Genomic DNA, 16,227 nt, shown 5'->3' with positions numbered 1-16,227 from the left:
GGTGCGGATCATGCGCACCAACATGACCACCCTGACTTAGATATGGATGACTTTGCTGCTCAGCAACATCTTGCCCACCGATCATAATTCCTACCTCCCCCTGCCGAAGTGTCAGCTGGTGTACGCCATCCTGACGCGGATGAGCGTCCATGTGGCTCAGTTGATCGCTGATGCCATCTATATTTTTGCAGGTATGGCGCCTACTAGGCACCTTTTGGACCCAGATAAGTCCAACAGGGACCCTGGATTTCCCGCACTGATCACAGGACTCTGCCAGTCGTTTGGAGTCCCCGTGGCACCTACCAAGGTGATTCGGCCGCCCATCACCCGGGCTTTTATTGAGAAGTACTGCACCCAGAGACAGGCTCAGGGGGATGCTCCACAGGCCGCGGGCGCGCCACCACCACCTCATCAGGCTGGCCCGGCTGGGTCATTTGACATGGAACAGTATTTACGATATTTGGTTCGCCAGCAGGCAGCCAACCACCGGGCACATGTGCAGACCCATGATTGTCTATACCAGATAAGCCTCAGCATGCAGAGCCAGGGCTTCGCTTCTTTTTCATGCCCTACTCCAGACCAGTTCAGGGCAGAGGTCGCATGGCCCGGGGATTGGCCCGAGGCCCAAGCAGGAGAGGCGCCCCCGGAAGTTCCCGGCGATGGAGAGGAGGCCCACGAGGACGAGGAGATGGCCAATTTGCTTGACTTCTTGGGAGGGAGTGGAGCTACATGACTGGGAGATCCCCAGATTCATGTTTTCTTTCGTATTCATGTTTTGACTTGAGAGACTAATGTTTGTTTTTGTTGTTTCGATTGTCATTTGTACAGCGCATACATTTTTGTTAGGATTGTTGCGTTAGTGTTTATATATCATTACTATCAATGATGTTTGAAATTCTGGAACCGTGTAGAGTTCTTCATTTAGGAACATCGTTCAAAAATAATAATAATAATAAAATAAAACAAACAAAAATCATGACAAAAATAAAAATAAGAACATAAAAAAGGGAGAGCAAGTAAGAAAAAAGATAGGAAAAAGGAAAATAAGTTGTTTAGCTGAAAAACTGACATGCTTTTGAAAAGAGATGACTTCAAACTTTTCTTTGAAGAATTCACTGATCATAACTAATTTTTGAAAAATGTGTGTGTACACCTGAAGGGTGAATGCTGTGAAATTTTTCCCGGACGCCCGAAATGGACTCGGATGAATGCACAAATTGATAAAAGAACATATTTTGGAAACATTGGGTTGATTTAAAATAGAGGAAATGAATCCTGAGCCCTAGCATCACATGACCATAAAAATTTGACACTTGAGTGTCCGCATAGGTGCATGCATGACCAGTTTTGCATAAAATTTCCAAATCATCATTTTTGCATTTGTGTCATGGAAATAATGTGGGGCATCCCTTTTATCCTTGAGCCAAACCAAACCCCGACATGTATCATGTCTAGCCATTCTACAAGCCTTGAGCCAAAATCCTGACTCACCATAAACCTTGACCCAGGGTGAGAATGTCAATCCTTACCCTCGGAAGCAAAAAAGAAAAGAAGGAAATTTCCAATCAAAGAGAAAGCAAAAAAAGAGAAGAAAGGAAAATTTCCAATCAAAGAGAAAGCAAAAAGAAAAGAAAGAAAATTCCCAATCAAAGAATGGGAGAAAGTAAAAATGAAAAGGAAGAAGAAGAAGGAAAGAAAGCTCCTGATCAAGGATCGAAAGAAAACAGAAGAAATGTGCAGAAAGGTCTTTGGACCGGACAATATCTGAACAATACAGAATTGTCACCAAATGAACAAAAGGAAGGAAAGGAAACCACAACCTGAAGTGGTCTTCCCCCTTTGATTGCCAACCAAAATCCTGTGCGTCGGTCACTTGCTCGCCTCGCGTCAAACAAAAACAGAAAAGGAAAAAGCCAAGAAACTCAAAAGCCGAAAAACCCACCAAAAGAACCCACTCCCAAGGGAAGTCCTATTGATCCATGATCACGCATGTAATCTTTGATTTGATAGGAAATGATTTGCAAAGTTAAGTCATGGCATATCTATGGTTCAGAATTAGGATGAAACACTTACCTGTACGAGATTGATACACTTTGAGTGGATTTCTTCTATTTTTGTCGAACCCGGTGTTTCCTCTAAATGGTCATTTAGAAATGAAATGCCAAACATCCAGAATCTCATTTGTGGTTATGAGTAAATTTCATCAGCAGATTCTCCTTCCCCGATAGACACATTGTTTTTGTCCGAAAAGCATATGTTGATCTGATTAGTTGGAAGTTTTATCTCTTTACTAAAGCACGTTCGCATTTTAGCAAAGAAAAAACTGAGACTATTTCTAGTCTCACAAGTTATCAAGAACTGCGTAGGTCTGAGTTCCTCATTGGAGGATACGTAGGAGCAAGAGCCTTGCTTTTGTCGGCCGCCCCACAAGATCTGTCGTACTGACCCTGAGGTCATGAGACATGCAGAGACAAATTAGGGTCATTCTGCACCCTTTTGTCATCCAGAGGCGGCAGGCCCGATGACATGCGGAGACAAATTATGGTCATTCCGCACCCCTTTGCCATTCAGACACAGTCGTGTTCGATGGCACACAGAGACAAATTATGGTCATTCTGCACCCTTTTGTCATCCAGAGGCGGCGGGCCCAATGACATGCGGAGACAAATTATGGTCATTCCGCACCCCTTTGCCATTCAGACACGGTCGTGTCCGATGGCACGCAGAGACAAATTATGTTCATTCTGCACCCTTTTGTCATCCAGAGGCGGCGGGCCCGATGACATGCGGAGACAAATTATGGTCATTCCGCACCCCTTTGCCATTCAGACACAGTCGTGTCCGATGGCACGCAGAGACAAATTATGGTCATTCTGCACCCTTTTGTCATCCATAGGCGGCGGGCCCGATGACATGCGGAGACAAATTATGGTCATTCCGCACCCCTTTGCCATTTAGACACAGTCGTGTCCGATGGCACGCAGAGACAAATTATGGTCATTCTGCACCCTTTTGTCATCCAGAGGCGGCGGGCCCGATGACATGCGGAGACAAATTATGGTCATTCCGCACCCCTTTGCCATTCAGACACAGTCATGTCCAATGGCACGCAGAGACAAATTATGGTCATTCTGCACCCTTTTGTCATCCAGAGGCGGTGGGCCCGATGACATGCGGAGAAAAATTATGGTCATTCCGCACCCCTTTGCCATTCAGACACAGTCGTGTCCGATGGCACACAGAGACAAATTATGGTCATTCTGCACCCTTTTGTCATCCAGAGGCGGCGGGCCCGATGACATGCGGAGACAAATTATGGTCATTCTGCACCCCTTTGCCATTCAGACACAGTCGTGTCCGATGGTACGCAGAGACAAATTATGGTCATTCTGCACCCTTTTGTCATCCAGAGGCGGCGGGCCCGATGACATGCGGAGACAAATTATGGTCATTCTGCACCCTTCGTCAATCGCGGCCGACAAGCCCGTTGACACGCGGAGATTTACATCATCTTCCGCACTTACAAGATATGTCATACTGACTTTTGAGTCACGCTGACGGGCGGAAATACCCGTATGGTTATCCGTATAAACATTCTTTTGCTATCTGTAAGATAGAACGCTTGATAGTAGGCAGAGACTGACATCGTCTTCTGCACCTTTTGTTCCCCCGGGAACAACGAGTCATTTGCATGCGGAAATTTTATGGTCACCCGCGACTCTCGTCAACCGAGAGGAACGAAATTAGTGTCTTATCTTTACTTCCTTTTATCTCCAATAAAAGACAAGTAAAGAGGGGCAACTATCATACCCTAATTTCGTCCGGGGACCTTTGCTTGATGACATGCGACTTTTGTTTGGTCCTTGTAAGGTGCTTGGCACCCATCATTAGGCAATTTGTGAAATTTCGGGACGTGCCGGAAAACAAAAGAAAATATTGATGCACAATCCGTAAGGTTCCGTGACACACCGGAAATCAAATGGAAGCATCGTTGCACAATTAGTGAGGTTCCGTAACATTCCGTAAGTCAAAAAGGGGATGATTATGTAATCCACAAGGTTCCGTAACATTACGGAAAGAAAACAAGTATCGTTACGAAATTCGTAAGTTTCCGTAACTTTACGAAAAAAGAATCACCAAAAAAAAGGGCAGGGGGGTGTACTTAGTAAAAATGGGGGTGCAAATAGCAACCAGGCCCACTTGGGCCCTCTAGAAGATTCCTCCAGAAGGTTGTTGCTTCTGGAGGAAGCAACCCTGCTCGCCCGAGCGAGCTGGGTGGCAAGCTTCTCCCCCAATTTTCTATAAATAGGGGGAGAAGTGAAGTGAAAAAGGGTTCAGCCCCTTAGGCACTTCTCTCTCTTTCGAATTTGCTTGGAAAAATTGTTTCCGTGAAGAAAATCTAAGCCGAGGCGCTTCCGAAACGTTTCCATAAGGAATTTCGTGAAGGTTTCGACCGTTCTTCGACGTCTTCATTCGTTCTTCGATCTTCAACGGGTAAGTACCTCGAACCAAGCTTTTCGATTCATTCTATGTACCCGTGGTGGTCCACATTGTGTTTCGTGTATTTTTATTCTCGTTTCATTTACTTTTTATACCCCCTTTTTGACGTGCTTAAGTCATTTTATTTAAGTCATTTCTCGCTTAACCTAAAAATAAAATAAATTTCCACTGATCGTTTGAATTGTATTATCCGTTAACTTCGGTTAAAATGAATTCCGACCGTTCGGTCGTGCCGTAACCACGTTGGAAATAAAAAAAAGAGGTAAAATAATAATATAATAATAAAAAAACGTCTTTTAGTAAAATAAAGCGAAAAATCAATCGGACGTTTTCTCTTTGGGATTTCTCATTCTTAATCGAATTGACTAATAACTAAAGTGAAACTAAGGCTAAAATCAACTCGCCTAGTCAAGCTCGTCCATAAAAATAGTTTTTTTTGAAGTTTGTCATTTCAATTTCTTACTAAGTAAAATGGATCATTTTCAAGGTCCAACGCCTTAAAATGATCACCTCTTAAGTAAAAAAGAAATCACTTGATAAAAAAGAACTACGTAGGTCTGATTTCCTCATCGCAATTGAGGAATACGTAGGAGCAAAGGGAAACACCCTTGTCGACCACAAAAAGAGTAAAAATATAAAAAGGGTATAAAGGATATAAAGACATAAAAAGGGAACATAAAAAATCAAAGTCATGTTTGCACATTCGATTAAAGGTTGTCGTCCCTTGGGACGGACGTGTGGGGTGCCAATACCTTCCCCGTGCGTAAATACAACTCCCGAGCCTTTCACTTAAAAGTTCGTAGATCGCGTCTTTTCCGGTTTTTCCTACGTTTTCCTCAAATAAACGTTGGTGGCGACTCCGCGCGTATTCCTTTCATGGAACACGCATCCCGCGAGTCTCGCGTCGCCCTCCCGCCAAAGGGTAGGTTGCGACAGGACTGCCTACAAAGCACCCATAGGAATGTCTCCTTATCGGGTTGTCTTTGGAAAGGCATGTCATCTTGCAGTGGAAATTGAGCACAAAGCTTACTGGGCAGTGAAGACTTGCAACTTCTCTATGGATCAAGCTGGTGAGGAAAGAAAGTTGCAACTGAGTGAGTTAGATGAAATCCGCCTAGAAGCCTACGAGAATGCCAAGTTCTACAAAGAAAAGACCAAGAAGTTCCATGATAGCATGATAGTTAAGAAGGACTTCATGGTGGGGCAAAAAGTGCTATTGTACAATTCTAGGCTTGGACTCATGAGTGGTAAGTTGAGGTCTAAGTGGATTGGTCCTTTTGTTGTTACTAATGTTTTTCCTTATGGTACAGTTGAGATCAAAAGCGACTCCACAAACAAGAGCTTCAAGGTCAACGGCCATCGACTTAAGCCATTCCTCACGAACCCTTCTTTAGTGGACGTAGTGGTGGAAGAGACTTCGTTATTCCACCCTACTCTTCCTCCACCATGACTTAGGGAGTTCTTCTCTTCCTATCTCCTTCCTTGCTTTTATTACACTTGTCCGATTCTGTTTGATGATTTAATTCTTTTTAATCTCTTAATTGTGCTACATTGAGGACAATGTGTTGTTTAAGTATGGGGGGAGTGTTCTTTGGTTTTTGCTAGTTTTGTTGGTTTTGTTAATTTGTTAGTTGTGTTAATTTGTTAATGTTGTTAGTTTCGTCGGATTTTTAGTTTAATATTTTGGGTCAATTTTGTGCGCATGTACGACTTTACATGTTTTTCTTTGAATCATAGGATATGTTCAAGAAATGGGTAATTGTTTTGAAAATAAAAGTTTTTGACATTTTGTCACTTGAAATCTTTGATTCTCCTCTACATGTCATGATAGTTTTGAAAGCTCAATTTGAAAGGGATGAGTTTACCTTTGTGAGAATTTGAGCCATCCATCATCATAATCATTTGGTGTGCTTTGCCCCATTGATTGCTTGCACAGTAGCCTTGGCTTGATTCTTGTTGATGCTTCCTAATTCACATGCATATTTGGATATGATTGAGGCAATTTTGTTCTTATAAGCTTCTAGCCAAATAGACTTACCTTGACTTAATTCCTTTGATAGCCCTTTTGAGCCTTGTTTCCCTTTCCTTTTTTTGAAGCTCACTACAAGCCTTAAGTGAAAAACCATGATATCACCATATCCTTAAGGAATTTTGGAGCTTTGGAATTGTTTTGGGAATAAGTGTGGGGGTTTTTGTTTCTTTGGATAACATGTTTTGTTGGCCATGCTTCATGATATATTTTGAGCCATACTTGATGTACATTGCATATTGGTTAAATGTTGGACATGCTGAATATGATGTTGTTTCTCTTAGGCTACAAAAAAAAATTCTAAAAAAAAAATCGAAAAAGAAAAAGAAAAGCAGTAAAGTTGAGTGAATAAGATCTTAAATGACAAAAGAATGATGAGACTCTTGGTTCTACTCTTTATGTTTAAATTTTATCTTTATTTCTTGTAAAAGGATCCCTTGTGGATCTTTGCTTGTAAAAGGATTTTTACAAGGTTGAAAGAAATCTCAAGGACCACAGGTCGCTTGGGGATTGGATGTAGGCACAGGTTGTTGCCGAACCAGTATAAAAACTCTTGTGTGTTTGTTTCCTTCTTCCCTACTCTTTTAGTTTCCATTGTGCATTTAATTTCCGCTTTTACTTTCTATTAAGTTTCTCTTCTACTCCTCATTCTCTTAACAATTTAGTAAAAGCCTTAGAAGAGTAAATTTTTAATTAGTAAAAGTTTAGGAATAATTAATTCAACCCCCCCTTCTTAATTATTCTGAGGCCACTCGATCCAACAGTTTTGAATTCTTTGACAAGGGAGAAGGGAGACATAAAAGAATTCAGGCGGTTAGTCCTTTGTTCTTTTGGAAAAGGGAGAAGATAGACACAAAAAGAATTCAGGCGGTTAGTCCTTGGCGAATTCTTTTTGACAAAGGGAGAAGAGAATGAAAAGATGAATAGCACAAGTTTTCAAGGTTTAGAAAACCAGAAAACTGTGGAAAGCTTTTGGTACAAAGAAGAAGAAGAAGTTCAAAGAGATTCAAGGCTTTGTAAAGGATTGTAAGAGATTGATTGGAAAAGTATTTAAGATTCTTGAAATGCAAAACAAAGCCTTGCTTTTATAGACTCTTGATGTCTGGTCAAGACAACCATTTAGAAGAGTTATAACTTTTAGAAAATCTTAAAACCAATTTGAAAAAGTCAAAAACCTTTTGAAGAGTTACATCTTTTGATTTATTCAGAAACAATCACTGGTAATTGATTACCAAATTAGTGTAATCGATTACACAAAGCTTTTATGTGAAAAGATGTGACTCTTCACTTTTGAATTTGAATTTCAACGTTCAAAGGCACTGGTAATCGATTACCAAAACATTGTAATCGATTACAGCTTTTTGAAATTAATTGGAACGTTGTAAATTCAATTTTAAAACTTTTTCATAAACAATTTTGCTACTGGTAATCAATTACAAAAATCTGGTAATCGATTATCAAAGTGTAAAAACTCTTTGGTAAGCATGTTTTGAGAAAAATCATGCGCTACTCAATTTTTGAGAAAAACTTTTCATACTTATCTTGATTAAGCCTTCTCTTGATTCTTGAATCTTGATCTTGGTTCTTGATGCAATCCTACCCCCCAAGGGTATTGGATAGAAGACTCCAAGAGGCTTGGGCTAGAGCTACTAAAGAAGGCCCTAGGGTTCTCATGAACCTTAGGGTAGATTTTTGAGCCCATGGGTCAAGGTTGGATCCACTCTTCTTTGTAAATATTAGAATAGGTTTTTCCTTCTTTTGGGCCTTGTATTTTGGCCATTCTAGTAGTATAGGGTTTTAGCCTTGTATTTCAGGGCATTTTGAGTAGTCTTTTTAGTAGGGACTTTTTTTGTTTTTTGTATTTTCATGTATTTTGTCAAGGAGGTGAGCTTAGTTTTTAGATGGGTGTGTGTAGCTAAGCTCTAGCTTCTCAAGGAAGCTTCTCAAGGAGGTAAGCTTAGTTTTTAGATGGGTGTGTGTAGCTAAGCTCTAGCTTCTCAAGGAAGTTTTCTCAAAGAAGCTTCTCAAGGAAGTTTTCTTAAGAAAGCTTCTCAAGGAAGCTACCTAGTCTATAAATAGAAGCATGTGTAACACTTGTTGTAACTTTGATGAATGCGAGTCTTGTGAGACACAACTCAAAGTTCAACTTCTCTCCCTTTTTCTTCCTTCAATTTCGTGCACCCCCCTCTCTCTTTCTCTTCCTCTTTCTTTTCCTCCATTGAAGCATCCTCTCCAAGCTTCTTATCGAAGGCTCATCTTGGTGGCGAAGCTCCTTCTTCCATGGCTTATTCCCTAGTGGATGGCGCCTCCTCTCACCGCTTCTCCTCTGTCTTCTGCTGCATCTCCATGGTGGAAAATCACCATTGAAGGACCTCATTGAAGCTCAAATATCCAGCCTCCATAGAAGCCCCATAAGCAAGCTTCCATCAAGTGGTAATCAAAGCACAAGAGCTTCAAGTAGGTGCTCCTTAAACCTTCATTAATTTTTTGCTTTACCTTCTCTTCCATTGTTGTTTCTTCATTTTTTTCTCCATGTATCTCCTCACATGTCTTGTGATAAATGTTTTTAACATGATTCTTTAGAGTTTCCATCGATTAAACTTGCTATAGAAGCTAGATTTGATTTTCTATGGTTCAAATTTCTTGTTCTTGATCTTGAACCATGAATTATGTTGAGTTTAGGTTCCTTTGAGTTTTGTCTTGTTATTTTTTGTGTCTGAAACCTAAACCATAAAATTCTTACAAAAATATTAAAGTAGAAGAAAACCTCAAAAATCTAGAGTGACTTGTTCACCTATTGTAGTTTTGTCATAGAAGTCATGTCTAGTCACGAAACTTGTCACATAAGATTTCTTATGTTGTGCTGAATTTTTTTTTTTCTTGTTTCTTTGTCTAACTCATTTGTTCATGAGTGTATGAAATTAATTTATCCTATTATTCGATTTGAGTCAAATCTTTCATGTTAATTAGTCCTTAACATGTTCATGCAAAATTCTTAGAGAGTCTTTGATTGTGAACCTTTTCTTGAACTTTTAGGTTTCCTTTTGATTGTGTTTATTGTGAATTTGAGTTTTGGTGATTGAATTGCTGGCTGAAATGTTGATCCTAAGTGAATATTGAACTCCTAATACTGTGGTAAACAATCCTAGTGAGTTCAACATACATAGGAAGGTTGAAAGTAAGCCCAAGGCAATTAATATACCATGCTTAAAAAAAAATCGCTGGTGCTGGCAGCTTGGACATACAAACTTGTAAAAATTACTAAGAATTGGCAGAAAAATCAGTATCCAGGAAAAAAAAGTGAAAGGGAAGTGTGCTTGTTGTTTTGGCTCAAAATTTATTCTATAATTGGTGCCTATGTAATACCAATCTTAGTTCCGAAATTTCAATTGAAAATTACTGTGAAAACAAGTGCCAAAGCTAGAGGTTTGTTGAGTCTTTTTTTTTATAGTTTTTTTACTCTACTCTAGAGCCATTCTAAGTTTCTCTTTGAGTCCCAACTTTCTTCTATGTCCTTTTCATTGCTTTAATTGTTGAGTAATCCTTGAAAAATTGTCTTGTTAAAATTCCATTGGTTTAGCTTTCATTTCATTTTTTGGGTCTTTGGTTATTGCTTGTCTCTTTGTTTCCTTGTTTGTGAGTTGCCATATAGGGAATTGGAAAGGAGGATTGGTGCCATCCCTTGAAGAATTTGAGTCAAGAAGCAAGGGGCCAACCACCTTAAGAGCTATTGGACTAAGAAGCACTCCAAATTAAGTGAATCACGAAAGAGATACAACCTCCAAAATTGAGGACGTTTAGTAATTTTTTAATTTGCAATTTACTTACCTTTATTACTTTCATGTTTTGTAACAAAAAGGCCTTTCATTGGAAGTGTGTTGGGAGCCTCCAATAGGTTACCAAACTTCCATTTGTGTGTAATAATTTTAGGCAATATTTCCTAAGTATAGTGAGTGTTTTGTTGGGAACCTTGATGTGGTCATCCAAACACTCTTAGGATTCACCTAGTTTACTTTTCTTGCTTACTTTCATAGCTTATTTCTTTTACCATCCATTGTCAAACCGCCTAGATAGCTTGCATTTTACCAATTAGTTTTTTTTTACCTTATCTTTCACACCTCTTTTAGTGTTTATTTTGGCTAGTTTCAACCATAGTTTCTTTTACCTTTTGTTTTCAAACCTCCAACAATAAAGAACCACAACTTAGGAACCAACATGAGTCATCATTCATCCAGTGTTAATGGCGAGGGTACTAGTCATAAAGACCCTTTATCTAGAATCTTAGATGAGTTGCGTTCCCTCAAGTTATGGAAAGAAAAATAAGAGAGAAAAGAAAAAGGAAAAAAAAAAAGTGGATGAAATAAGTCAAGATGAAAGATAGAAAATAAGAGAGGAAGAAAGAATAAAAATAATGAAAGAAATGAAAAGAGAAAAACATGCCTTCTATAGTAGTCATAACTCTTGCAAGAGCCTAAGTGAAGAACTTCGTGACTATTATGAAGGAAGGCATAGGTCACATCTTAGACCTCACTCCCATAGAAGAGAAAAGGAAAGAAAGCCTCAAGAGGCTAACATTAACCTCCCATACTTCCATGGGAAGGACAATGTAGAGGCTAACTTAGTTTGGGAAATAAGGGTAGAGCAACAACTTAAAAAGAAGTCTACATCAAAATCTTATGGCTCTCACCCTTATCCAAAGAAAGACGAAGGTCAAGGCATCTTAGGGGTGACACCTTCTAAGCCCAAAGATGATAAGGGGAAGACAATAGAAAAGCAAGCCCCTAAGGCTAGTATGCAAGAGAAGACTAGCTCTATAAAGTGCTTTAAATGTCTTGGAAGAGGACACATTACTTCTCAATGCCCCACCACAAAAACCATGATTATGAGGAGCCAAGACATTTATAGTAGCCAAGATGAGGCTACTACGCCATCTTCCTCTAGTGAAAGCGAAGAAGCAAAAGGGGAAGAATCTAGTGAAGAAATCTACCCCCAAGAAGAAGGACAACCTTTAATGGTTAAGGAAGAGTGTAAGGAGGTAAATGTGTCCTCCAAGAGGTTAGTTAAGATGGAAAGTCATTTTGAAATAAAGACAAATATTAAAGAAACTTCCCCTCATAGACAACCTCCACATCTTCTCCTTTGTAAAAAGACACATGTTAGCACTGCCACACCTCTTGGGCTTGAGGTTATTCCTCAAGTAAAGGAGTTGTTGGATGAGGGTTTGGTTCGTAAGAGCTTAAATCCTTGGGCTTTGTTGGTGCCCAAAATAGGTATTATTAGGCACCAAATCCCTACAATAAGTGATATGATGAATTTGTTGAGTGTTGCAACCCTCTTTTCTAAAATCAGTCATGCACCCAACGTCTTCATGATTCATGTACATAGGGACTCATTAGGTAGGTTTGTTCTTATTTTTGGTTTTAATACAAACTTAGGTGCTCATATGGGACACCTTAGGTTTGTCGTATTTTTTTGTAGGAATAATCAACATAAAAATACAGAGAAAGGTACGCTTTATTGCATTACATTCCTTAATTTTTTAAATAGTGATCAAGGGGTTCCCACGGACCCTAAGAGAATAAAGGTCATTCCTGTTTGGCCCACTCCACCAAGTATAAGGGAAATCTGGGGCTGCCATGACTTAACAAACTTTTACAAAAGGTTTGTCCCATATTTTTCTATACTTGTAGCACCACTCATTGAGTTGGTGAGGAACCATGTTCCCTCATAGGAAGATGTCCATGAAAGGAGTTTTCAGGCCTTACCCTACTCTAACATGCCCAACACCACTAATACATATGTTTTTATTCTTTTTACAGGTGTCAAGGGAAGGAGCCCAGAGTATGAAGAACCTCGGGATTTGAGGTCAAATCCTTTCCAAGGTGGAGGGGATGATGCAATCCTACCCCCAAGGGTATTGGATAGAAGAATCCAAGAGGCTTGGGCTAGAGCTACTAAAGAAGGCTCTAGGGTTCTCATGAATCTTATGGTAGATTTTTGAGCCCCTGGGTCAAGGTTGGATCCACTCTTCTTTGTAAATATTAGAATAGGTTTTTCCTTCTTTTGGGCCTTGTATTTTGGCCATTCTAGTAGTATAGGGTTTTAGCCTTCTATTTCAGGGCATTTTGAGTAGTCTTTGAAGTAGGGACTTTTTTTTTTGTATTTTCATGTATTTTGTCAAGGAGGTGAGCTTAGTTTTTAGATGGGTGTGTGTAGCTAAGCTCTAGCTTCTCAAGGAAGCTTCTCAAGGAGGTGAGCTTAGTTTTTAGATTCTTCCTCCAGAAGGTTGTTGCTTCTGGAGGAAGCAACCTTGCTCGCCTGGGCGAGCTGGGTGGCAAGCTCCTCCCCTATTTTGCTATAAATAGGGGGAGGAGTGAAGGGAGAAGGGGTTCAGCCTTCTTGGCACTTCTTATTCTCTCAAAATTGCTGAGGAAAATTAGTTCCGTGAAGAAAATCCAAGCCAAGCCGCTTCCGTAATGTTTCCGTAACGTTTCTGTGAGTAATTACGCGAAGATTCTCAAACGTTCTTCAACATTCATCCCTCATTCTTCGTTTTCTTCAGTCTTCAACGGGTAAGTACCCCAAACCGAGCTTTTCAATTCATTCTATGTACCCGTGGTGGTCCCTGTCATACCCTAATTTCGTCCGGGGATTATTATTTGATGATATACAACCTTTGATTGGCCGCTTCGAGACACTTGGCGTCCTTGGTTGCACAATGAATGAAGTCCCGAGACGTGTCAAAAATCAAAAGGAAGCAGGCTTGCGCAATCCGTGAAATCCCGTAATATGGCGGAAATCGAAAAGAGGTGTTTTTGCGCAATCCGTAAGTTTCCGTAACTTCTTCGAAAGCTAAAAAAGAGTAAATACATAATTCGTAAGGATTCGTAACCTTGCAGAAGGAAAATAAGTATCGTTACGAAATTCGTAAAGTTTCGTAACGTTACGGAAAAAGAATTACCAAAAAATAGAAAGGGGGGTGCATTTAGTAAAAAGGGGGTACGAATAACAATCTGGCCCACTTGGGCCTTCCAGATCCTTCCTCCAGAAGGCTGTTGCTTCTGGAGGAAGCAACCTTGCTCGCCTGGGCGAGCTGGGTGGCAAGCTCCTCCCCTATTTTGCTATAAATAGGGGGAGGAGTGAAGAAGAAAAGGGTTCAGCCCCTTAGGCACTTCTCTCTCTCTCGAAATTGCTGAGGAAAATTAGTTCCGTGAAGAAAATTCAAGCCGAGGCGCTTCCGTAACGTTTCTGTGAGTAATTACGCGAAGATTCTCGACCATTCTTCAAGATTCATCGTTCGTTCTTCGTTTTCTTCAATCTTCAACGGGTAAGTACCCCAAACCGAGCTTTTCAATTCATTCTATGTACTCGTGGTGGTCCCCATTTGTTTTGTGTATTTTTATTCTCGTTTTCATTCGCTTTCTATACCCCCTTTTGACGTGCTTCAGTCATTTATTTAAGTTGTTTCTTGCCTAATCTAAAAATAAATTAAATTTCCACCGATCATTTGAATTGTATCATTCGTTAATTTCTGTTAAAATGAATTCCGACCGTTCGGTCGTGCCGTAACCACGTCGGAAATCAAAAAAGATTTAAAATAATAATATAATAATCAGAAAAAATGCCCTTTCCGTAAAATAAAGCGAAAAATCTATCGGCCGTTTTCTCTTTGGGATTTATCGTTCTTAATTGAATTGACCAATAACTAAAGTGAAACTAAGGCTAAAATCAACTCGCCTAGTCAAGCTCGTCCACAAAAATAGGGTTTTGAAAGTTTATCATTTCAGTTTCTTACCAAGTAAAATGGATCATTTTTGAGGCCCATTGCCTTAAAATGATCACCTTTCAAGTAAAAAGAATCACTTGATTCATGCATAAGAAAGAACTACGTAGGTCTGATTTCCTCTTCGATGGACGGTATGTAGGAGAAAAATCCCCGCTTTTGTCGACCTCAAAAAATAAAAAGAAATAAAAGTTAAGGTAACACAATTCCACAATTCTTAAAAATAGGCTGTTGTCCTTTGGGACAAACGTGAGAGGTACTAATACCTTCCTCAAATGTAAACACAACTCCCGAACTTAGAATTTTCATTTCGACCGGTTTCCTTCGGTTTTGCCGACGTTTTCCACAAATAAACGTTGGTGGCGACTCCGCGCATCTTTCCTCCTTTGGAAAGCGCACCCATGAGCCTCGCCCTCGCTCGCCCGCAAAAGGGCACGTTGCGGCAGTTGGCGACTCCACTGGGGACTATTTTTGTGAGTTAGGCCTATTTTAAGGAATTGTGGATTTGTGAAACTTCGTGTGTGCATTTGTTGAACTGTGTAAAATGTAAATAATTGTTGTCTATTTCGCATTCTTTACACTGCATTCTAAGCACCCACGGGTTTGAGTAAAAAAGGGGCTCTATACCCGGGTTCATGGGAATTTAAGGAGTGGAGGTGAATCTATCAGTATGCTAGGTCTCTGACTTGCTTGATAATAGTGAAACCTCGTCTAGAGTTTTCTCTCTTTATAATGTGTTGTCGCTGGTATTCCATACCGCCACAATATTATTATCTTGAGTGATGATACCTCTAGAAAACAGTCGTGTGAGTTATGAATTGTTGGGGAGTAGTTATTAGAGACCCCTAGATATTGTCCTATAGGTTCCCGAATAGGGGCAAAGAGCAAACACGCTCCGTGCCATTCGTTCTCATGCATTTTTTGGTAAATAACACTAGTTTATAGTTTTGCTAGTGATGTTTGGTTTTTTTAGAGTAATACATAACCTTTTTAATACTACGTTGAGGCGCCATCATGCCCAAAATGTAGGATTAAAGTTGGATCTCTGTAGTCTCGTATGTGTGAATTACCCCTTTGTGTTGTTTTCTTTCCGTTTCATGCATGCGCATCTGCATCATACCGTCACACATGCGTTGTATGTGGGTCTCGTCTTTTGTCATGGGAAGCCGGAAGATCCATATCATCTTCTTAACTGCACACATGGGGCACTGCGCCCCCCAAATGCGCAATAAGGAGAGATAATTTTCCGGGCTCTCGTGTCCGTAAATGCATTCATATCATGCACCGCATAAACATCTCTTCAGCATCATAATGAACATATCGTTCCTGAATTTGTCCGTTATCACATTCCCATTTTGCATGAGTCATTGCATCATCATGCATATGCATTCAACATACTTTTTGTTCTACATGTTGCATTCTTAGTTGCATGTGTTAGGTACCATGAGCCAACCATGTTGGGATCATAAACCCATTTCTAAAGTTAAAAAAAAAAAACAAACAACAAAACAAAATGATTGAGCATGGTACCTAATGCATGGTTAATTAAGAAAGGATGTCTCTTCGGGCATCTCAATCTCATAATTACATTTTCCATGCATAGCATGCGTATTCTCTAGTCTTTCATCCCTATGAAATGTTGTTGAAGTATTGGCGATCAAAATTTCCATTTTCTGGGTTATGGGGTTGAACCAAGCTCGTGCTTTTACGAAATGGTTCATCGAGTCAAGTTGAAGTATGGAAGTAACTATCTTGCAAAAAATTGGGGCAAAAGATGGATCGTGTTACATCGCTCCTTCGTCTACTATCAAACACATTTAGGGCTGTCGATGTCCCTGTTACTTCCAGTTTCACCTTGACGGAGATGTCATGGACCATGTTGAAAATCTAAATTGATTCAACCCCATATCCTGTG

This window comes from Glycine soja, chromosome 20 (assembly GCF_004193775.1).
Source record: "Glycine soja cultivar W05 chromosome 20, ASM419377v2, whole genome shotgun sequence".
NCBI lineage: Eukaryota > Viridiplantae > Streptophyta > Magnoliopsida > Fabales > Fabaceae > Glycine > Glycine soja.
This window is presented reverse-complemented; position numbering follows the sequence as displayed.